Genomic DNA, 21,903 nt, shown 5'->3' on the forward strand with positions numbered 1-21,903 from the left:
GCAATACTTCTTGGTGCTGAAAGCTGGAATCAATTTGATGGCAATATGTCTTTGATGTTGTTTTCATTTAATTTTGCTTTTTTTTGGCTTGCTTGTACCTTTGTGTATGTGGGGGTGGTAGAGGGTTGCTTTACGTGAGAGGGTGACTCTGGTCTTTGTTGTTCCACCTTGAAACAACAATTACTTGCTACTTATTTGTACAAAAAATTTCCTCCCTCATAGTGATTGTCAAGATTTTTAATGGAACATTCATAATTAGGAATTGCATCTTATTACTTCAAGCATTAAATAAATATAGAAAAGCATATTCACAGCAAAAAACAAGTTTTACACTGCAAATTTGAAAATGTTTTATTAAGAAATGAAATGAGGACCTGATGCCAGGGGCTTAAGTGGAGAGCAAATGTTTTGAGAATGATGAGGACAATGAATGTACAAATATGCTTTACACAATTGAAGTGTATATGGATTGTGATAAGAGTTGTATGAGCTCCTAATGAAATGATTACACACAAAAAACAACAGAAAAAGAAATTGTTTAATGGGAACAAAATTTAGTACAGCACAGATAAACTCCTTGGGACCAATAATGAGAACAGCCATACCAGGAGGATAAGGGAAAAGTGTGGGGAGAAAGAGGGAACCAATCACAATGACCTATCTATAACCCCCTCCCAGGGGGATGGACAACAGACAAGAGGGTAAAGGACAACATTGGACAGTGCAAGACATAACAACATAGTAATAATTTTTAAATTATCAAGGGTTCATAAGGGAGGGAGGAAAAATATCTTAAAACTTCTATAAAGTAAAATATGCATGTTGGTATATAGGAGAGGTACCCCAAAAAATCCTTGGTAAAATGCTCCGCTGGGTGGAGCTTTACCTAGTACCACATTTTCCCATTAGGTGGCCATTGAACAATTCACTCTGAGTTAGTGCACTCAGTGGCATTGCCTGGGAATGTTCTTTCTGGTCACAGTGAAATTTTTCATAAAAGCAGATTCATTTGGACCTCATTTTTCGTGATGATCAATTTAAGAGACCAGCATGCAGCTGTGAAATTTTGTTTCCTGCTCAGGAAAAATGCTGCAGAAACTATTGTGATGTTTGTGTTAGTCTGGCTAAACTAGGGAAAGATGTTTGTAGGCACTCATATGTGTATAAGAAAGAGCTTTATATTCAAGAGCAATTGAATATTGAGAAAACATCCCAGTCCAGTCCAAATCATGTCCATAAGTCTAATATTAGTCCATATGTCTGATACCAATCTATCAATTCCTCTTCAGACTCATGCAACACATGCAATGACATCAAATGCAGGAAGATCGCAGGCCAGTGGGTGGAAAGTCTTGTGGAAGCATCTCAGCATTTGCAGGGGTCTCCATGTGGCTCCCTCAGTCCCTGGGCTTTAGCGCAGCTACATGGTGTCATATCCACAGGAATGTTTCACAGAGAATAAATAAGTGTCCTGCCTCTAGTGAGCTATTTATCTCCTTTGCACCTCCAAATGAGGCATCACGCTGCGAACTGATTGACAGGCTGAACTCCACCCCATCACTCTTAAATCTCAAATTGACAACAGAATATGTAAGTACCACAATGCTGAACACAGCTTTCAAGGACAGCACTAGGGGAAAACCCAAGTATACTAGTGGTTTTCTTGTTTCAGAAAAGGTGAAATGTCCTTTGATGACAAACCTCATTCTGGATGTCCATAAATTTCCCAAATGCTTGAAAATGTCAACAAAATTCATGCACTTGTGCACGAAGACCAATGTTGGACCTTTTAAGTGATGGGGAAGTTATCTGGATGAATTTAGAAATGGGTTCAGTGAATTTTAATGATATTTTGGGGAATGAGAAGGATTACTGTGAAATTTATGACTCCCATGGGCTCCAACTGGCTAGGATAAAGAGGGTCTAGTGGAAGTGTGCCGTGCTTTGAAAGAACAGCTCCAAAGCGACCCAGACTTTGTTTCCAAGGTCATTACTGGTGATGAGACCTGGTACTATTCTTTCCACCCTGAAAACAATCATCAATCAAGCCAGTGGAAAATGCCATTGTCACTCACTCCCTAAACGCTCATCAAGTGAAATAAAAGATCAAGATGATACTTTACTGAAAAGATTGCTTAACAGTGTGTGACCAAAGAGGCCTGATTGGTAACACACGGGGAAATGGATTTGCCACCATGACATAGCACCTGATCACCTACAGTCATCTAAGTGCACCAGTTTTTAGCAAAACAAAACATAAAAAAAAAACCCAGCATGCCTCTCTTGTCCCACACACCTTACTCATCTAAGCTTGTTCCATGCAACTTCTTTTGGTTTGTGCTAATGAAGAGGGAGAGGACAGGACAGCAACTTGACTAAGTAAAAGAGGTGAAGAAAGAATGAGGAGGGTGTCATCAGCCCGACAAACAGATGAGTTTGAAAATGCTTCAAAAATGAATCACACTTGACAAATGTATTAAGTATAAAGGAGAGTACTTTGAAGGTGATAGTTTTTGGGTTTTTTTTTGTAAAAAAAAATTAATACAAAGCTTTGCAGGGAAATCCAGTTGTTTTGGGGGGGTTCCCCCTCATAATTCAATTCTGTAAATTTAAATTGTGTTAAATTTGAATTAGAAGTGAACAAAAGAAGAGTGTATGAATAGATGGTTAGGTTTCTAAAATTCTTTTGCTTAAACCTTTCCATCCCTCGATTAAACAGAGACAGGGTAGAAGTAGTTCTAAGGGCCTGTGTCCTGAGGGATTAGTGAGTCTCATTTTAAGACTAATCTATTACCTAAAAGAAGGTAAATAGTTTATTTGTTCTTTTGAGGATTAGATAAAACAGCAGAATTTTATCTCAAGAAGCCTGGAGGAAGGCAGCGATAGTTTTTGGTGTAAAGTTAGAAAACGATAAATTCTTTAACTCTTGATGTTGCTGTAAGTGCCACCAGGCTGTTTCTGACTCAGCCACACCTTTGGGGACAGAAGAGAATGTTGCCCAGGTCTGCACCTGGGCGTCCTTGACAACTCAATTGTTCCTCCATTGATCATGATGTTACCTAGTCATCTAAGCCTGATGATTTGTGTCTTCTTTACATTGAATTGTAATTGTAATCAATGCTGAACACTAATCCTTGATCTATACCAGCAAGGGCTCCAAATCCTCCTCACTTTCAGCAATCACATTGTATCATCTGCCTATTGAATGTTGTTAATAAGCCTTCCTCCCATTCTGATGCCGCCTTCTTCTTCATACAGTCTGTCCTCTCAAATAATTTGCTTAATGTACAGGATGAATGAGTATACAAGGTTATTCTATTATGTTTATTGTTTTTCAAAATATTCATTAAATCAGTGAAAAGAACTGTGGTGAATTTACATTACATGATATGGGTCTTTTTCCCATAGACTTAATAATTCCCACCAAATGACTGGGTGGGAGCATGCAAATAAGGAGTGTGTGAATTTAAGAAGAAATTGGTCAGTTTTGCTTTCCAATGGGTATACGTACCATCACAGATCAGGAAGAGAGAATCTCATGGAAGAAGGTCCATTAACAGAGTTTGGTGGTGACAGTAGAGGCAGTAGCACAATGAGCATAGGGCAGAGTGGTAAAGTACTAAAGCTAAATTTCTTTGGGTAGAAGGCTAGCTTGCTGAGTGAGGGCCTTTTGGTAATTTATCAGTGCTCAAGGAACTTTGTTGGGAGAGATACTCCTCTTTACTCCCATAAATAGCTACAGTCTCAGAAACACACAGTCTTTATGAGTCATCATTGACTGGATGGCAGTGAGTGAGTGAGTGAGTAACTGAGTGACTGAGTGACTGAGTGAAGGAGAGAGTGAGTGAGTGAGTGAGTGAGTGAGTGAGTGAGTGAGTGAACATTGTAGCACTTGCATGAACAGGCCAGAGGTTAAGAGACCATGTGGTGAAGAGGCTGAATACCAGAGAGTGACATGCCTATGGAGAAAGACATGCCTATGGAGAGAGATATGCCTGTGGGCATGGCTGAAGAGTTGGTGTGGTCAAAGGAACTTTATACTTAAAGTTGCTGATATTGTCTTACAGCCTATTAAAAATTAAAAAATAAAACCCCCATTGCAATCTAGGTGATTCGGACGCAACGGCCATTCAGGAGAGGGTTGAATTTCCCCTATAGATTTCCAAGGATGTAAATATTTACTATAGCAGAAAGCCTCATCTTTCTCTACTTAAGTAGCTGAAGAGTTGAAATATTGACCTTGCAGTTGAATTAGCCCAACTTTGCTGCCAGAGCTTCTGTAATATGTTGTCATCCCTAAGAGTCCCATCACCATGAATGCTGTGTTGTCTTGATTTCCTTTGAAGCCATTGCAATGGATTATATCGCATTCAATGGTTGATAGGGGAGTAGAAGAAGATCCAGCATCCTCACTCCCTTCACAATCCCGATACAATCAACCGAAAGAACGTTTCCTTGGGTGTGATTGCTACTAATGTAAGTAAATGCTATGGGGAAACTTGCTCACTTTTTGCTGAGTCTGGATCCTGCATCTGGATCATTAAACTACAGTTCTTTGGACTTGATCCAATGGGCTGTCATCTAAGCTGCTGACCTTAAGTCAATTGGTCTCTCAGCCACCAGTTAGTGGTCTTCCTGCTGATCTTTGGTTCATTAATCCTCCAACATATGTGAGTCAGGAGAAGCCTCCAGCTTAACATCTGACCCATGGACTTAAAACCTACCTGGATTTGAATTAGCCACATCTGTAACTGTGTAAGCTATTTTATTTATATAAATTTCTTTCTCCCTCACTGCCATGGAGTCAATGCCAATTCATAGTGATATAGGATGGAGTAGAATTGCCCCTGTGGGTTTCTGAAATTGTAAATCTTCATGGGAGTAGAGGGTTTCAATCATTTTACTTCTCTAGTGAACAAAGCTTAAGATAAAAACAAAAACTAAAGGCTTATATTTCCTGTACAAGAAAGATTTACATCCCATGTTTGTATCCAATAAAATGAAAGTTTAAAAGAAGGGGCATTGTAGAATTTGTTTCACATGGGTCCTCTTTGAGTTATAACGCAGACATTCTTCATTTCAGAATAGTTAAGAGGACTACTTGAGGAAGTTTATTTTTGTTGTAGTTTTCTTAGGTCCTTCATGAAAGACTTAAGATGTTAAATGAGCAGGAACTTGGAAACAGTCTTTGAAAAATAAACAAACAGTTCTAGAGTCTGATTCAACTATGAACTAGCATCCGAGGAAATATGAAATTATGAATGGAAGCACAAAACAAATCAAAGAAAAATTGCTCACCTTCCTGACATGATCGCTGAAGACAAAGTGGGTGGATAAGCAAATGTGGTGAAGGAAGCTGATGGTGCCCGGCTATCCATAGGTTTTTCAATAGCTGATTTTTCAAAAAATCATAGATAAATTTAAAAAATTTAGAAAGCTGTATTAAACAAAATGTCAAAATGTGAGGCTATTGTTTCTCAATACATCCTCGATCTATGTCTCCATAATTTTGAGGGTGGTTTTTCCATCTCTCCAACATGTTCATGAACAATTCTGCACTTTCAAATTACAGCACATCAAAAGGAAATTTTGGCATCCTCAAGGGATTCAAATTATGCTCCTTTGATATACTTTTGTTTGGGAAACAGTAACAATTAAAAGTGTAAAGACGTAAGGTCAATGTTATAGTATGGGTGGGTTAAGGTTTACAATGAAATTCTCCTCCCTTGAAAAATAAACAGGTACATTACTGTGATGTGAAAAAAAAATCTTTAGTGTAACTTTCTTGGCCCTTATCTTATTCAAGTTCAATATCATCATTCATTCTCATCTTGAAACATCAGTTCTCTTGTAAATATAAGTTATAACATGATCACTAGTCTGCAAAGTTGAGAAGCAGGCATTTAATTAAAAATAAATTGAAGAGAAATAACGTGTGGTTGGCCTTTGAAGAATGAGGCTTGTAGCATTCAAGAAGCCAAAATATAAGATTTGAACACAGAGGCCTCAAATGAAGAATGATTTGCTTTTGGGGGAGAACCTGGAGATCAGTTACCAGAGCTAAGGATGATTTTAATTTACTTTGGGGTTCTCTACAGAATGTAAATACACATTCAAGAACTTCGGAATCAAGATCAAAATGATATGTGACCTATGCTACTTGGGATAAACAAAACAAGTTAATGAGTAAGGATGTTGTGTTAATATGGGTATGGATAAGGAAAAGAGACAGTGGGGGCCAAGGGAGGGAGAGCAAGACATACAGAGAGTGAGAAAGTTATTTTCCCTTTAGTTGTTCTAAATTATGGTTATTTAATTTTCTGAGGATTAGGGGAGTGTAGGGGGAGAAAAGGGGAATCGATCACATGGATCAACATATAGCTCCCTTTCAGGAGGATGAATAATGAAAAACTGGTGAGAGGCAATGGAGGATGATGTAAAATATGAAAAAAAATAATCGATAACTTATCAAGGGTTCATGAAGAAGGGCAGGTGGGGGAGGGAGGTGGAAGAAATGGGGAGCTGCTATCAGGGGCTCAGGTGGGAAGAGAATGCTTTGAAAATGATGCTGGCAGCATATGTGCAAATATGCTTGGCACACTGGATGAATTTATGGATTGTGATAAGAGATGTAAGAGCCACCAATAAAAGTATTTAAAAATATTTAAGAAGGGACTGCAGTATTGAATTTTCTTTCATCAGGACGAGTTATATAAGGTTGGAAACTACATTTAATTATTTAAGTATGCTGTTAAATCATGTAATCTTTGCAAGACTTATTTATTTGATTCTCTTTAGATAGAGTGGAAATTCACTTGGTTTAGCTTTATTAGAAACTCCATTATTTTTCTAATTATACTCGTTGGTGAATGAGTAGATAGAAAGCATGGGATAACACGCTTGACAACTTGTAGACCTATGTGTGAATATCTATTATCACAACTCCTAGAGTTTAGAACAAATATTAGTGAAAATTGACACATTTTTCTATGTGTGAAGCAGCCATCATTTTTGAGAGAAGATTTAACTTATAAAACAGATGTATCTAGACTAAAGTTAATTAAAACAAAGATGCCTAATGAAATATCTTAAAATAACCAACAGATAAACACTCTTACTAAAGTCTTATTTGCAGATCTACCTCCAGAACAAAAAAGACAGAGAACAACCCTTCTCCATGATCAAAAAAGTTCCTAGCTTTCTAAGTGAGCAAACTTTATTTTCTTTAAACCATTTTTTTTGGAGGGGGGTGGGTGGGAATTGAGAGCTAAATCTCCAACAGTGGCAGAGAGTTTCAATGATCAGATCAAGCTGAAGAATTACTGGCCCTACTTCCACGGTGTGATGTAATATAAATCACAGTCCCCAATGACTGATATCTGCATAATTTTCTACTCAAAACAGATTGTCCTGAAATTTTGATCCTCTATTTTTAGTGAATCCCACTGTCCATGAATTAACTTATGAATATCAGACATTAAATTATTCTAAGCAACCAATTCACCTCGATGCAATGAATCACCAAGGATGACATCATTTAAAATGAAAATCAAAATCAGCATCAAAGTTTGTTTAGACGGTGAAGATTCATGACTGGGAAATATAAACTGTGGATAATAAATTCATAACTTGAAGAGGTTTTCTTATAATACTGTGGAAAAAAAGTATTTTAAAAAGATTTAAAATGAATGTATGCTGGGATTCTGAAATAAGGGAATAAATCAGAAATCTTTTATTTGTTCAGGAAACAAAGACTTCATTGTGCACTGCCTGTGACCTTGACCTTATATAAACTGAATGAAACCCCCTCACCCTTATAATCAGCCTGCTTTTCTGCCAAGGAGGATTGATGCAGCCAAATTACCCTGATTGTTTTGAATTGTGGACAAATAATAATGGGAATGCTTTGATCTGATGAAGAACCTTTCATCCACAAAGGGCAAAATACTTTAAAAGAATAGTTCACCCAGTTACATAATTACTAAACCACTTTTTGAAGGGAGTGGGGTGTGATGGGGTGAGCTATAGCAATTATGCCTTCTATGTTCAGATTTGGAAATTAAAATATGCTAAAATAAATATTAATAGATAATGAAAGGATGAAATTGTCAAGCATGTAGTTATTGAAGTTACTACTTGCATACCTGCTATCTCAGTAATGCCACAATGATGCAGTATGGATTTTAGAAAAATGGGAATATACCTGTGGTAGTTACATTATTTCATATCAACTTGAAGATATAAAAGTGCAAAGATGGAGTTTAGCCTGTCAATCAGGTCACAACCTGGTGGTACCTTCTTGTGGGCGTGTTCTTCTCATAAGGAAGGTCTTGGGAACCCCCCCACCCCCCTCTTTCTGCCTTCACCTTCATGTTGACGAGCCATGCTAAGATCTGCCAGAGCCCTGGAGATGCATCCACCACCACTGGATCCACAAGACTTTGTAGCCACCAGTCTGTGGTATTGCTGCACAGCATCATTGCTGTGACTGTGAGTCTGAAGAGGGAATTTTGGACTAGTGTCAGGTTTATGGACTTGAGTTGGAATGGGCTGCGATGTTTTTCTTATATACAATTACTTCTTAATATAAAGCTCCTTCTTATACATATATGAGAATCTCTGGATTTTGTTTCTCCAGTCAATGCAGTCTAACTCAGTGCCTGAGCTAGGACAAGGCTTAGGCAAAAGGGGCATCTAGAATGACTCTCAAGATTGTGTAAATGAGTGGTTCTCGACCTGTGGGTTGCGACCCTTTTGGGGCTTGAGCGACTCTTTCACAGGGGTCACCCAATTCATAACAGTAGCAAAACTTTAGTGATGATGTAGCAACAAAAATAATTTTATGGTAGGTGGGGTCACCACAACATGAGGGACTGCATTAAAGGGTCGCGGCATGAGGAAGGTTGAAAACCACTGGTGTAAATGCATCATCAAGTTACACAACTGAGGCACTTCTACCGCATCATGCTAGCTAATGTAAACACTTTTGAGTCTCTCACTACCTGTATCTTTCCAGAAAAGGAGCTTGGTTTTTATTGGGCTGCTTACTGTAAGGACAATAGTTCTAAAGCACCAGCTACTCTATGGGAGAAAAATGAGGCGCCCATAAAGAGTTACAGCTGCAGAAACTCACAGGGCCAATTCTTCCCTGCCCTATAGGGTTGCTATGAGTTGAAATAGACTCAATAGCAGTAGGATTTTGGATCTGTCCAGGAACTGTGTTACTGGGCACATCACTTTTTAAAATATCAATAATTAACTTTTTTTAAAAAACAGTTTTATTAGCATACAACTCACATATAATTCAATTCAATAGTTTGTTCACATCAAGGAGAGTTGCGCAGTCATTACCACAATCAGGGTGGGAATATTTTCTTCATTCTTGTATTCATTGTTATTATCTCTCCATACTCCCAAGGAACTATTAATCCACCTGCTATCTCTATAGATTCACATATCTTGAATTTCATGTATAGAAAAATATTTTTTTTCTTTTTTTACATTTTATTAGGGACTCCAACAACTCTTACCACAATCCATACATATACATACATCAATTGTATAAAGCACATCCATACATTCCCTGCCCCAATCATTCTCAAGGCATTTGCTCTCCACTTAAGCCCCTTGCATCAGGTCCTCTTTTTTTTCCCCCCTCCCTCCCCTTTCCCCCCTCCCTCATATGCCCTTGGTAATTTATACCTCGTTATTTTGTCATATCTTGCCCTATTCGGGGTCTCCCTTCCCCCCTTCTCTGCTGTCCCTCTCCCAGGGAAGAGGTCACATGTGGCTCCTTGTAATCAGTTCCCCCTTTCCAACCCACTCACCCTCCACTCTCCCAGCATCGTCCCTCACGCCCTTGGTCCTGAAGGTATCCTCCACCCTGGATTCCCTGTACCTCCAACCCTCATATGTACCAGTGTACAGCCTCTGTCCTATCCAGCCCTGCAAGGTAGAATTCGGATCATGGTAGTTGGGGGGAGGAAGCATCCAGGATCTGGGGGAAAGCTGTGTTCTTCATCGATACTACCTCACACCCTAGTTAACCCATCTCCTCTCCTAAGCCCCTCTATGAGGGGATCTCCATTGGCCGACACTTGGGCCTTGGGTCTCCACTCTGCACTTCCCCCTTCATTTAATATAATATATATATACACATACATATATACATATACACATATATACACATACATGCACACACTTATATCTTTTTTTTTTTTGCATGATGCCTTATATCTGGTCCCTTGGGCACCTCGTGATCGCACTGGCCGGTGTGCTTCTTCCATGTGGGCTTATTTGTTTCTGAGCGAGATGGCTGCTTGTTCACCTTCAAGCCTTTAAGACCCCAGACACTATCTCTTTTGATAGCCGGGCACCATCAGCTTTCTTCACCACATTTGCTTGTGCACCCATTTGTCTTCAGCGATCCTATCATGGAGGTGTGTAGTCTATGATATGATTTTTTGTTCTTTGATGCCTGGTAACTGATCCCTTTGGGACCACTCGATCACACAGGCTGGTGTGTTCTTCCATGTGGACTTTTTTGCTTCTGAGCTAGATGGCCGCTTGTTTATCTTCAAGCCTTTAAGACCCCAGTCACTATCTCTTTTGATAGCCGGGCACCATCAGCTTTCTTCACCACATTTACTTGTTCACGAAAAATATTTTTTAAAACCCAAAAGCAATAAGAAAATACAATAGAGAAACCTCTCAATAAAAAAGACAGCAGAAAACTTTAAAAAGTATAAAAAAAATTCTAAGTGGAGATAAAATGAAAAGTGTTAATTTATGGTCATAGAAATTCACCAGAAGCTTAATCCACGTGTGTTTCACCTTTATTTTGTTTGTTTGTTTTAAACCGATACAATTTTTAAATAGGTTAAAGGGGAGAATGAATGATAAATGATAAATACTACATTTTAACATACCTACATCTGCCATAATCAACTTTATCTCTGTCTGATAACAAGGCCATTCACATCCCTCAATTATGACCAAAGGGGATTCTCCAGAGGCATGATCCAAGGGCAGAGGCTGCTGATGTGATTTAGACTTCCACTGTCCAAATAGCTTTGCATAGTCTTCGGGAAGCCAAGTATTCATAATTTCAGTTCTGATACCATTTTCTCTTTTGGATTTGGCTTTTATTATTTAGATCACACAAGCTAGTGTGCTTCTATCACGAGGACTTAGCTGACACCTCACTTAGATTGCTACTTGTTTTAAGACAAGCTTTTGGGACCTCAAGTGCTATTCTTTCTGATAGGTACCATTTAGTTTCTTTACCACACTTTACCACCCGTATGTTCATTGATCTTCTCATGATGGTGAGCATCAAGCAGGACCATGTGATAAGAGCTTCTTAGAATGGGGCTAGATATAGTGCCAGCCCAAATCCATTTATATATCTATGGTTTATTATGTTTCTGATTCACCTTAGAAAATCATTGTCATTTTGTGGTAGAGAACATTCTCAATCACCCCCCTGGAATATCACTTTCATTGTAACCGAGCCAATCTTGACTCAAAGCAACCTTAAAGAGCAGAATATAACTATCTATGTGAGTTTCTGAGACAGTAAATCTTTACAGGAGGAGAAAGTCTCATCTTTCTCCCTCTAGGGTGGTTTCAACCAATTGACGGCTGTTAGCAACCCAATGCATAACCACACATTGATAGCACTATTAGTTTAGCCATTGTAGATCTTGATATATTAAAACGTTGTTGAGAAAAGGAAATTATACTCTTACTGGCCAGCTATGAACCACAATATATGAATTGTTGCCTTGTGCAGATTAAACTCTAACGTGCGTGTAAACTATTTACACAAACAATAGGTTGATAATAGGACAACACACTTAATCCGAACAAAGCCTTTAATATATTATGCAAATTAAGCTCACAGAAGTGAAACCTAATTTGCCAGCTCCCATAGATCTCAAAGTCAGACTCCTGATTTGAAATCAGCTCTGTGATGCTCAGAAGGTAAAGCTCTACATTCAGTAGTGTAATAGTTCATCTTGGTACCTGAGAGAATTTAGTTCCACTGTATCGGGTCTGTGGGAAACTGAGAACCAGGAAAAGAGTGGATGTGTTTAAATTCTCTAACTCATATTCAAGAAACCTGGAAGGCCAGGATTCTCATGGAGGGAGGTCTTCATGTTCGTGTGCTGGAGATCTATCTCAATCACATTCTCCTAAGTAAAACTTGTTCCCCACAATGCCCCCCTTAATAATGTCAGTCAAAGGTCCTCCTTGCAAACACCTGGCTGCAACTGTACTCCTAAAGGTTAACTTTCTAAAGGTTATCTGCCATTAAAAGCAATCAGATCATCTAACACAGCATTTCTCAACCTGTTGGTCATGACCCCTTTGGGGGCCAAATGACCCCATTCACAGGGATAGCCTAAGACCATCAGAAAACACATATTAGCCCATAATATATTAAGACTGTTACCCATTCTATACCATACTTCAAGCCAAACTTTGATTTATTTGTAATTAGAAATAAATATTTCACAATATATAATTACATATTGTTTTGTGATTAATCACTATGCTTTAATTATGTTCAATTTGTGACAATTAAAATACATCCAGCATATCAGATATTTATGTTATGATTCATAACAGTAGCAACATTACAGTTATGTAATATCAACAAAAATAATTTTATGGTTAGGGGTCACCACATGAGGAATTATATGAAAGGTCCGGCATTAGGAAGATGGAGAACCACTGCTCTAAAACCCACCCACCTTCCTGTCACATGTACGCCTCTAGTACCTCCCATACCTTTGTGTGTATGCCCCTATCTCATCCCCACCATGTAACATGTATGCCTCTAATACATCCCCTTCCTGTTACATATGTGCTTACCGAGGCTTGCATTTAGAGATCATAGAAGTCTCTTAGGAGAATATATTACCCTCACTCTGGTCTCTTTCTCCAGGGGAAAGGTAAGTACTTACATGCCTTGTCTGATGTCTCTTTAATTTACCCTTCAAATGCATAACCACCCCTCCTTTTGACCCATTCAGTGTGGGGAGGCTGGTTCCCAAGAGCAGATCCATTCCAAGATAGAGCAGGCTTATATAGCTGGTAATAGTCTCTTTAAGTAGCAGGTCATGCTTCTGAAAAATAAAAATCTAAATTCACTCTCATGGAGTTAATTCTGACTCTGTAACATACTGTGTTTACAGGAGTAGAAAGCTCAATCTTTCTCTCAAGGAGTTTCTGGGGGTTTCAAAATGCTAACCATGTGGATTACAGCCCAATGAGTAACCACTATACAACCAGGGCTCCTTAGAAGCATGTATATTTTGAATAGTGAATATTAACTGGTCAGTCATTATGAGCATTTTGTATGATGACATTCAAGTATATGAAAGTTTCTTGGTTTATTTATTTGAAGTATTTTGTTGTTAAATGTCATTAAGTTTTCTCTTGCTCATCAGAACAACAGAATAAAACAAGGTTGGGTTGCCGCTAATTGGGTCAATCTATCTCATAGAGAAACGACTTAACCCTAACCCGTCTACTTTACCAAGCATTATGTCCTTCTCAAAGGACTGGTTTCCCCGAGAACATACCCAAAATAGGTCAGCTCAAAAGAGACTTATCATATTTCCTGCTAATTCCTTTCATTTTCATGGCTGTCCCTGATATATTCAATGTTCTCCTTCAACTGCATTGTTCAAGTGCACCGATTCTCCTCAGCACGCTCCGTGATCATCCAACTTTCACATGCTTAGGAAGCAATAAAAACAAACAAACGAACAAACCTGCCTGAGTTGGGTGGACCTTACTTCTTAAAGTGACATCTTTCCGTAGACGAGGTTTTTTAAGCACATTTTTCTCATTCAATACATTGACTACTGCTTTTGTGAGTACTGAGCATGGATCCAATTAAAATGAGATATTTGAAAACATCAATATTTTCTGTGATTATCCTGCTGATGCTTATTGGTCCAGTTGTGAGGCTTTTTAATTACTTTATATTGAGATATAATCCACATTGAAAGATTTTTTTAAAATTGTGCAATTAGGTTTGTTCCCGATTCAATTTCATTTTCTTTTCTCTTTCTAAGAGAATCTCAATTTCATTATGAAACAATGATTCATTTTTTTCCCTCCTGCCCAATGTGGGAAAGCTAAATCCAAATGTGGGGACTGTAGATGACAACTAACTGAGAGATCGGAGTCCACCCAGGGGTGTCTCTGAAGTCCCAGTGATGTGCTTCTTAAAGAACGGACATCAAAACTCTGAGGGAGGGCCGTCCTGCGTTGGCATTAATTCCCAGGTGGCTGGCAAGTATGACTACAACTGAACTTTGGTTTCCGATGAGCTTATTGATGGGGATCCTCTGCCTGCTACCACACCACTTGTCCGTCAGTTTCTTTTGTTGCGGTGGCTTGAATGTTGCTGGGATGCTAGAAGCTATGTCCTTGGTATTTCAAATGCCAGCAGGTTCATTCCAAGCAAGGAGGTTTCAGCAGACCTTCAAGACTATGAAAAAGGAATAGGCTATCCATGTCTGAAGAATTAGCCACAGAAAACCATATGAAGAGCAGTGGAATATTGGCAGATACTGAAACCTTCATGAATAGCAGCAGAATATTGTCAGAGAGAGTGCCAGAAGATAAGCCCTCAGGTTGTAAAGCACTCAAAATATGACTAAGGAAGAGCGGCCTTCTCAAAGCAGCATCAACTATAATGAGGTAGTTGGAATAAAGCTTTCTGGATCTCCATTTGCGTATACAACTTAAAATAATAAGAAATAGTGGTAACTATCAATTAATACATGCAATTTGGAATGTACGAGGTATAAACTTAGGACAATTGGAAGTTGTCAAAAATGTAATGGATTACATAAAGATTAATATCTGCGGCATTAGTGAGCTGAAATTAAATGGTTTTAGCCACTTAGAATCAAACAGTCATATGGTTTCCTATGCTGAGAATAACATAATCAAGAGAAATGGCGTGGTATTCATTGTCAAAAGGGACACTGCAAAATCAATCTTGAAGTACAATGCTACCTATGATAAGATTATATTTATCCATATATAAGAAAATTCAGTCAATAAAATATTACTTAAATTTATGCATAAACCACTAAAGTTAGTGCTGCAGAAATTGAAGAATTTGACCAGTCATTAATATGGAATTGATCAAACATATCATCAAGATGTATTTATATTTATTTGCGATTGAAAGACAAGAATTGGAAACAAAAAGGCAGGAACACATGGCGCTGGTGATAGAAACAAAGCTGGAGGCCGCCCGATAGAATTTTCTAAGCCCAACAAGTTCTTCATTGTAAACACCTTTTTCCAACAACACAGTGGCTGTACACGTGGCCTTCTTCACATGGGACACAGAGAAATCTCACTGACTACATCTTGGGGAAGAGACAGTAGCTAAAATGAGATCAGCAAGCGACTGTGGAATGATCATCAATTGCTTTATAAGTTAAGGCTGAGGCTTAAGAAAATTGAAACAAGTTTACAAGACCCAAAATACAGCCTTGAGAATATCCCACTTGAATTTTAAAAACATCTCAAGAAAAGATTTGACTTATTGAACACAAATGACAGAAGAACTGATGAGCCATCGGAGACATCAAGAATATCATACATGACAACAGAAAAAGGCCATTAAAAAAGGAAAGAGAGAAAAGATCAGTGTGGGTGTCAGAAAGAGGCTCTGAAATACGCTCCTAATTGTCCAAAAGCTAAGGCCAAAGGAAGAAGCTATGAAATAAAAAAGCTGAACAGAAAATCTCAAAGGGCAGCTTGAGAAGACAAAGTAAAATGTTATAATAATATGTACAAGGACCTAGGGTTAGAAAATCAAAAAGAACATGCTAAGCATATTTTAAATTGAAATAACTGAAACCTTGACGCTGCAGAACCAGCGCGGCGGCGGCGCCCTCTCCCAGGATGTGCAGAAGCCGTCTCAAGATGAGTGGGGTCGAACCCTGGACGCCATGGAAGCTGCCCTAGCCCTGGAGAAAAAACTCAACCAGGCTCTTCTGGACCTGCATGCCGTGGGGTCCACTCACACCGACCCTCATCTCTGTGACTTTCTGGAGAACCACTTCCTGGACAAGGAGGTGAAACTCCTCAAGAAGATGGGTGACCACCTGACCAACCTCCGCAGGCTGGCCAGCCCCCAGGGCGGCCTGGGCGAGGATCTCTTCCAGAGACTCACTCTCACAGAAGACTAGGAACCTGTGGCGCCAAGCCACCTGCCAGGGGCCCTCTGCCTCCCCACTGCCTGCCTCAGCCCTCTGCCTGAACCCGTCTGCAAGCCACCGCCCTGGAGCCCCTCCCGCAAGCTGGGGACCAAATGGAAACAATAAAGCTTCCTTTTGCAGCAAAAAAAAAAAAGAAGAAGAAAGACATTCTTTGCTGAAGATCACTCAACACTGGCTGGAGCAATCTACTTACAGGCAGCTGCCAGAGGTTCAGTGTGGATTCGGAAGAGGATATGGTGGATGTTGGCGGAAAGCAGAGACTACCGGAAAGAGGGTTCCTTGCGTTTTCGTGACTCTGAAAGACATTCCATTGTGCGGATCACAGCACAGCCTTGAGAAGGTGAACCTTCCAGAATGCTTCATCGGGCTTATTTGGAACCAGTGCACGGATCAAACCAGCAAATGACCAGACGAAGGGAACATGGCCTGGTTGAAAATCAGGAAATGTGAGTGTTACGGTTTTATCCTGTCCGTATATTTATTTAATCTGAATACTGAGTCAATAGAGAAGCTGGATTCTATGAGGAAGAATGAGGCATTAGGTTTGGAAGAAGACTTCTTAAAAACCCGTGATATGCAGATGCTATAGTGACCGAGCCTGCTGAAAGTGAGGAGGGACTTGAAGCACTTGCTGGTGCAGATCAAGGATTTTATAGGTTACAATTCAATGTAAAGAAGGCCCAAATCCTCAAGACCAGACCAATATATAAATTATAGAAATGTAAAGATTGAAGTTGTCAAGGATTAAATTTTGAGTGAATCCACTATCACTGCTTAAAGAAGCCTCACTCAAGAGATTAAAAAGCAAACAAACAAACAAACAAACAAACCATTGCCTCGGGTAAAGCTGCTACATGAAACCTCTTTTAAGTGTTGACAAGCAATGATAATACTTTGAGGATTGAGGTGGCCTTGTTATTTTCAATTGCCTCATACGTGAATGTTGGGCTTTGACTAAGGAAGACCAAAAGGATTGATGAATTTGAATTGTGCTGCTGGCCAAGAATAATGAAAGTACCACGGACTGCTGAAACAAACTTGCCTTGGCGGAAGTACAGCCGCAATGCTCCTTCGAGGCAGAGATGGTGAGACTTCTCAGATGTGCTGTGGACATGTTGTTGGTCCAGATGAGTTTCTGGAGAAGAACATCATCTTGGTAAAGTAAAAGCTATGAAGACTCTCACCAAGATGTGTTAACACGGTGGTTACCACAGGGGCTCCCACATTCCATTGGGGGGATGTGTGGGGCTGGGTAGTGTTGAGTTCTACTATACGCAGGGAACTGTGAGCTGGATGGCAATGGCTTTGTTAAGTTTGGGCCGTGGGATGTACCTTGGTTCTTGCTACACGGTACTGAAAGATTTCACGTCGCAGAAGCATTTTTTTGTAATCCAAGTGAGTCTTTATGAAGGAAAGGAAACTTTTCAGGTTTTACAGTCTCAAAAGGGTACACACTGTGTCTGGAAAGAGGGCCACGCCAAGCAAAAGCCATGCGGGGCTAACAACTGGGCAAGATAAAACAAAACATGGAAAAGAACACTGGAACAGGAGCATGAAACCGAACATGTGGGACTGGGGACTCCCAGGGGACTAGGAGCCCAAGAGCATGTAGGCTCCAAGCTGACCCTGAGCTGGCACGTGTGCACCCACATGGGAGTGTGAGAGAGACCTCCCACCCTCCACCTGCTTCTGAAAAGAAGCGGAGTAAAAAGAGAGGAGTCTAGTCCTGCGGCCTGTGTGTTTAACACCTCTGGCTTGAGAGGCCTGGTTGAAATTATCAGTTGACCTCCTTGTCTGGGTTTAGGCCCACCTATGTGATGTACCTAAGGTGAGTGTGCCCAAGTGCCCCTCGTACCTGGGTCTAGGTGGTATGCATCTGTCCATGCCTAGTTCTGTATTTCCCCATATGTGTCCCATTAGTGTGCCCAATCTCTTTCCAACCCCTCTACATGGGCTTTTCCAGGCACGGGGGTGATAATGCCCCTTAGTCCCTATTCTAGCTACCTTTCAGCTTGATGACACCTAGCAATACAAACGACATCCCTGCTTTGGGGAATTAGGGCAGAAATTCCAACTAGAGTTAGTCAACAGATGGTAGAATCTAGAACTGCATTGAACTCAAGCATGGCTGCTGAGACACATTGACTACATCAATGTGAAGGCAATCATTTTAGTTCTGTGTTTTGGAAGTTCTTTCTCCTCTTTCAGGGGAGGCTGCTTTAATTGTCCTTGTCCTCTGTTCTATAGTTAAAAATATCACTAGCTGATATGGTAATATACAGGTAACAGTACTTGGACTAAATGAGCAAGTTCTGGGCTTCATATTTTGCACGATAATAATTCTATTGTCTAAACCCTTGGTACTGAGTTTAGCATTACTTTCAGGAAAGAACTTCCAAAAAACTGAAGCACTTATTCAGTTTTTCTCTTTGTACATGGAATATGTGAGTGTCTGATTCCAATGTTAGCAGGCTAGTAATAATATTAGCTGGGACTTGTAAAATCCATTTTGTAAAGGATAATTTAAATAGAACATGCATGTATTATGCATGTATAAGTGTGTTTATCTTATATAGAACTATATATATAATACTTGACAATTAATTAGGTTTACATATTTTATTTTGTTTATTTATTACATAAGTTGTTAACCAACATTATATTATATATTAAGCTTTTAAATGTAGAAACTATAGCCCTCAGTGTTTGTCCGTTTAGCATTGGATCTAATATTTCTATGATAAATAATATACCCTGGCAGAGAAAGTTAAAGTTAGCCTTCTGGACAAGTTGGTCAGTTTTCAGGCAGGAGACAATAATCTGAAGTCAGACTATATTTTAGAAAATGAACACGAGAGAATAAATTACAAATTTTGAGGCTAAGTGCATTGCTGTTCAAATAGAATCCTTAGTCTAAAAATGAAGGGGAAGAAATATAATGTGTTTGAGAATTCATAAAGCTTTGTTTGCATCTCTCACAGGGTTTATAGTACTTGTCTGAATTACAATGAATGTCTGTGAGTCCTTTAATCTTATGATATTAAAAGCACAAAGACTTAAATTACTATACTAGCTTTCTTCCTTCACTCAGTACAATACATTATTTTTCTCTTCTGCATTTATATGAGAGTGTGGCAAACTCAATTTTATACGCTTTATGTTTCAAGGCAAATAATCAGGTGAAAATGTAGCTGGCGGGAAAGTCTCCCCGTTGTGAAAGAGTCCACATTGTTTGTTATTCCCCTCTGGCAAACTATTATTTCACTATCTGACTAGCGGTTTGCAGAAGGAAAGGCAATCCAATGTAATGTCCTAAGAATAACTTGACAAGAAGTCTGGATTTCAAAAGAATCATGATGAGCATGTTCATCTAACTTATTGCTAAATGTAGCTGTATTAAAGTAAATTCCCCCGACATAATTGTAAATTTCAATTCTTCACAAGCTTAGTTTGAAAATTTAATAAAGATGATGCTGGAAAGCAATTAGGGGTTCTTGGAATTATTATATATGCTATTGTTTTTGTTGTTGTTAGGTTCCATAGAGTCAGTTCCAACCCATAATATGTACAATTTGTGCAATAGAAGGAAACAGGTAGTCCTATGCCCTCCTCTCAATTTTTGCTCGAACCCATTGTTCTATCTACGGTGTCAATCCATCTCATTGAGAGCCTTCCTCCCTTTCACTGCCCTCCACTTTACCAAGTATGATGTCTTTCTCCAGAGACTGGCCTCTCCTGATAAATTGTCCATCTGTGCCTCCAACGAGTATTCTGGTGTCCCTCTTCCAAGACAGATGTGTTGGTTCTTTTGGCAGCCCGTGGTCCTTTCTATATTCTTTAGCAGCCCCGTAGTTCCAGTGCATCGATTCTTCTTCGGTGTTCCTTATTCAATGTCCACCTTTCACACACATATGAGACCACTGAAAATAGTATGGCTGAGTCAGGTGTGTCTTAGTCACCAGAATAACATGTCATGGTGCCTCCAATTACCACAGAACGAGACATTGCCCAGTTCTGTACCATCTGCACAATTATTGCTGTGTTTGAGCATTGCTGCCGACACTGTGATCACCTATCTTTGTGAGATTCTTCTTTTTTCAGGACAGGGGAATTTTCTTTCTGCTTTTCTTTCTGCTTTTCAGCTTCCTCCTTGATAACAACACTAACTGCAGTTTCAGTTTTAAATCTATATGCCATACTGTTGATTGGCTGTTTATGTTGAATGCAAGAAGTTTAATTCCCAGAAACTCTACCAAATATCTTTTCAAAGTCCATTGGCTCTAAACAGTCTTTGTGCCCATTCTTAACCCAGCCCCGGTAACAAGGGTTTAGGGTGTGTTTACTGGCCTATGTCAGTGAAGTTTTACACTGGAATTTAGGCAGAGGCCATCACATCTAGATCTGATGATCGAGAATAGTGTTGGATGGTTCCTTAAGAAAAAAGAGAGGAAATAAATGTATATCAGGGAGGCAGCTGACAAGGGACCGATGTGTAGCTAAATAACAAAAAATGTGAGGCACATAGGCATTACAAGGGTCTATCCATGAACAAACAGTCAGTTACAGTGAGTACCAGACCCTGGGTCTACTAACTTCCAAGGAACGGCTTCTTCCACCATACTACCGCCTTGCCCATTATTATTAAATACTTTGTCCTACAGTCTATTTGTTAGTTTTGCATGTACATACCTACTGTGTTTGAAATGCCACATATGCTTTCCTCGAGGTGAGTGAATTTGGTTCCCATAATTTGAGATTTTCAGATTTAAGTATCATTTCAAATCTGATCTCGGCAGCATGTGCTTTGTTACATTCATCTAAATTTGTTGTATTTTAAGACATGGAATAAAGTTTAATCCTAAATAGGCTGGAGAAAGTGATGGCTTAACCTTTTTCCTATTGTCGTAAACTCCTGTGGGATTCCTGAGCATTACAAATCATGAGAAATATATTTTATTATCTTATATTCATAAATGCTTTTATGAGTTCAGTCAACATCATTCTTTCAAGTTAATCTTTGTATATTGGCTTATAAAATGTTTATAGTGATTGACAATCAGTTTGACATGTATTCTACACTGTAACTATAAGGTGCATTCTGTCACTTGACAGCGTGATCTGCAGAGAAAGGCATTCCAGGTGAAGAAGATCTCAGTTGGTGCATTTGTCTTAACTCTTTGTTTAGAACGTCATGGCTAAATAGCTCTCTAGGAGTCAGCATCAACTCGATGGTGATGAGTTTACTTTGGAGTTTGAAGAATTAGTCCAAGCCAGCCATTTAGTCATTTAAAATAAAATGATATAGTTTATTTAGAAGACAAGCCATCAGATATGATAGTAACATAGTAAAAAATAAAGCATGATTTTATTATTTAAAGACAGTGAGAAATGGCATTTGAATTTTGAACTTGGGATGTTTGATGTACAGTAGACAGAGTGAAGGGAGTCCTCGTGGGTTACATGTTGGGTTGCCCACTGTAAAGTCAAAATTTCAAACCATCAACCACTCCAAGGAAGAAAGATGAGGCTTTCTACTTCTGTAAAGATTTACAGTCTCAGAAATCTACATGGGTAGTTATACTCTACCCTATAGAGTCAGTATGAGTCAGAATTGACTCAATGACAATGAGTGTGGAGATGA

Source organism: Tenrec ecaudatus, chromosome 2 (assembly GCF_050624435.1).
Source record: "Tenrec ecaudatus isolate mTenEca1 chromosome 2, mTenEca1.hap1, whole genome shotgun sequence".
NCBI lineage: Eukaryota > Metazoa > Chordata > Mammalia > Afrosoricida > Tenrecidae > Tenrec > Tenrec ecaudatus.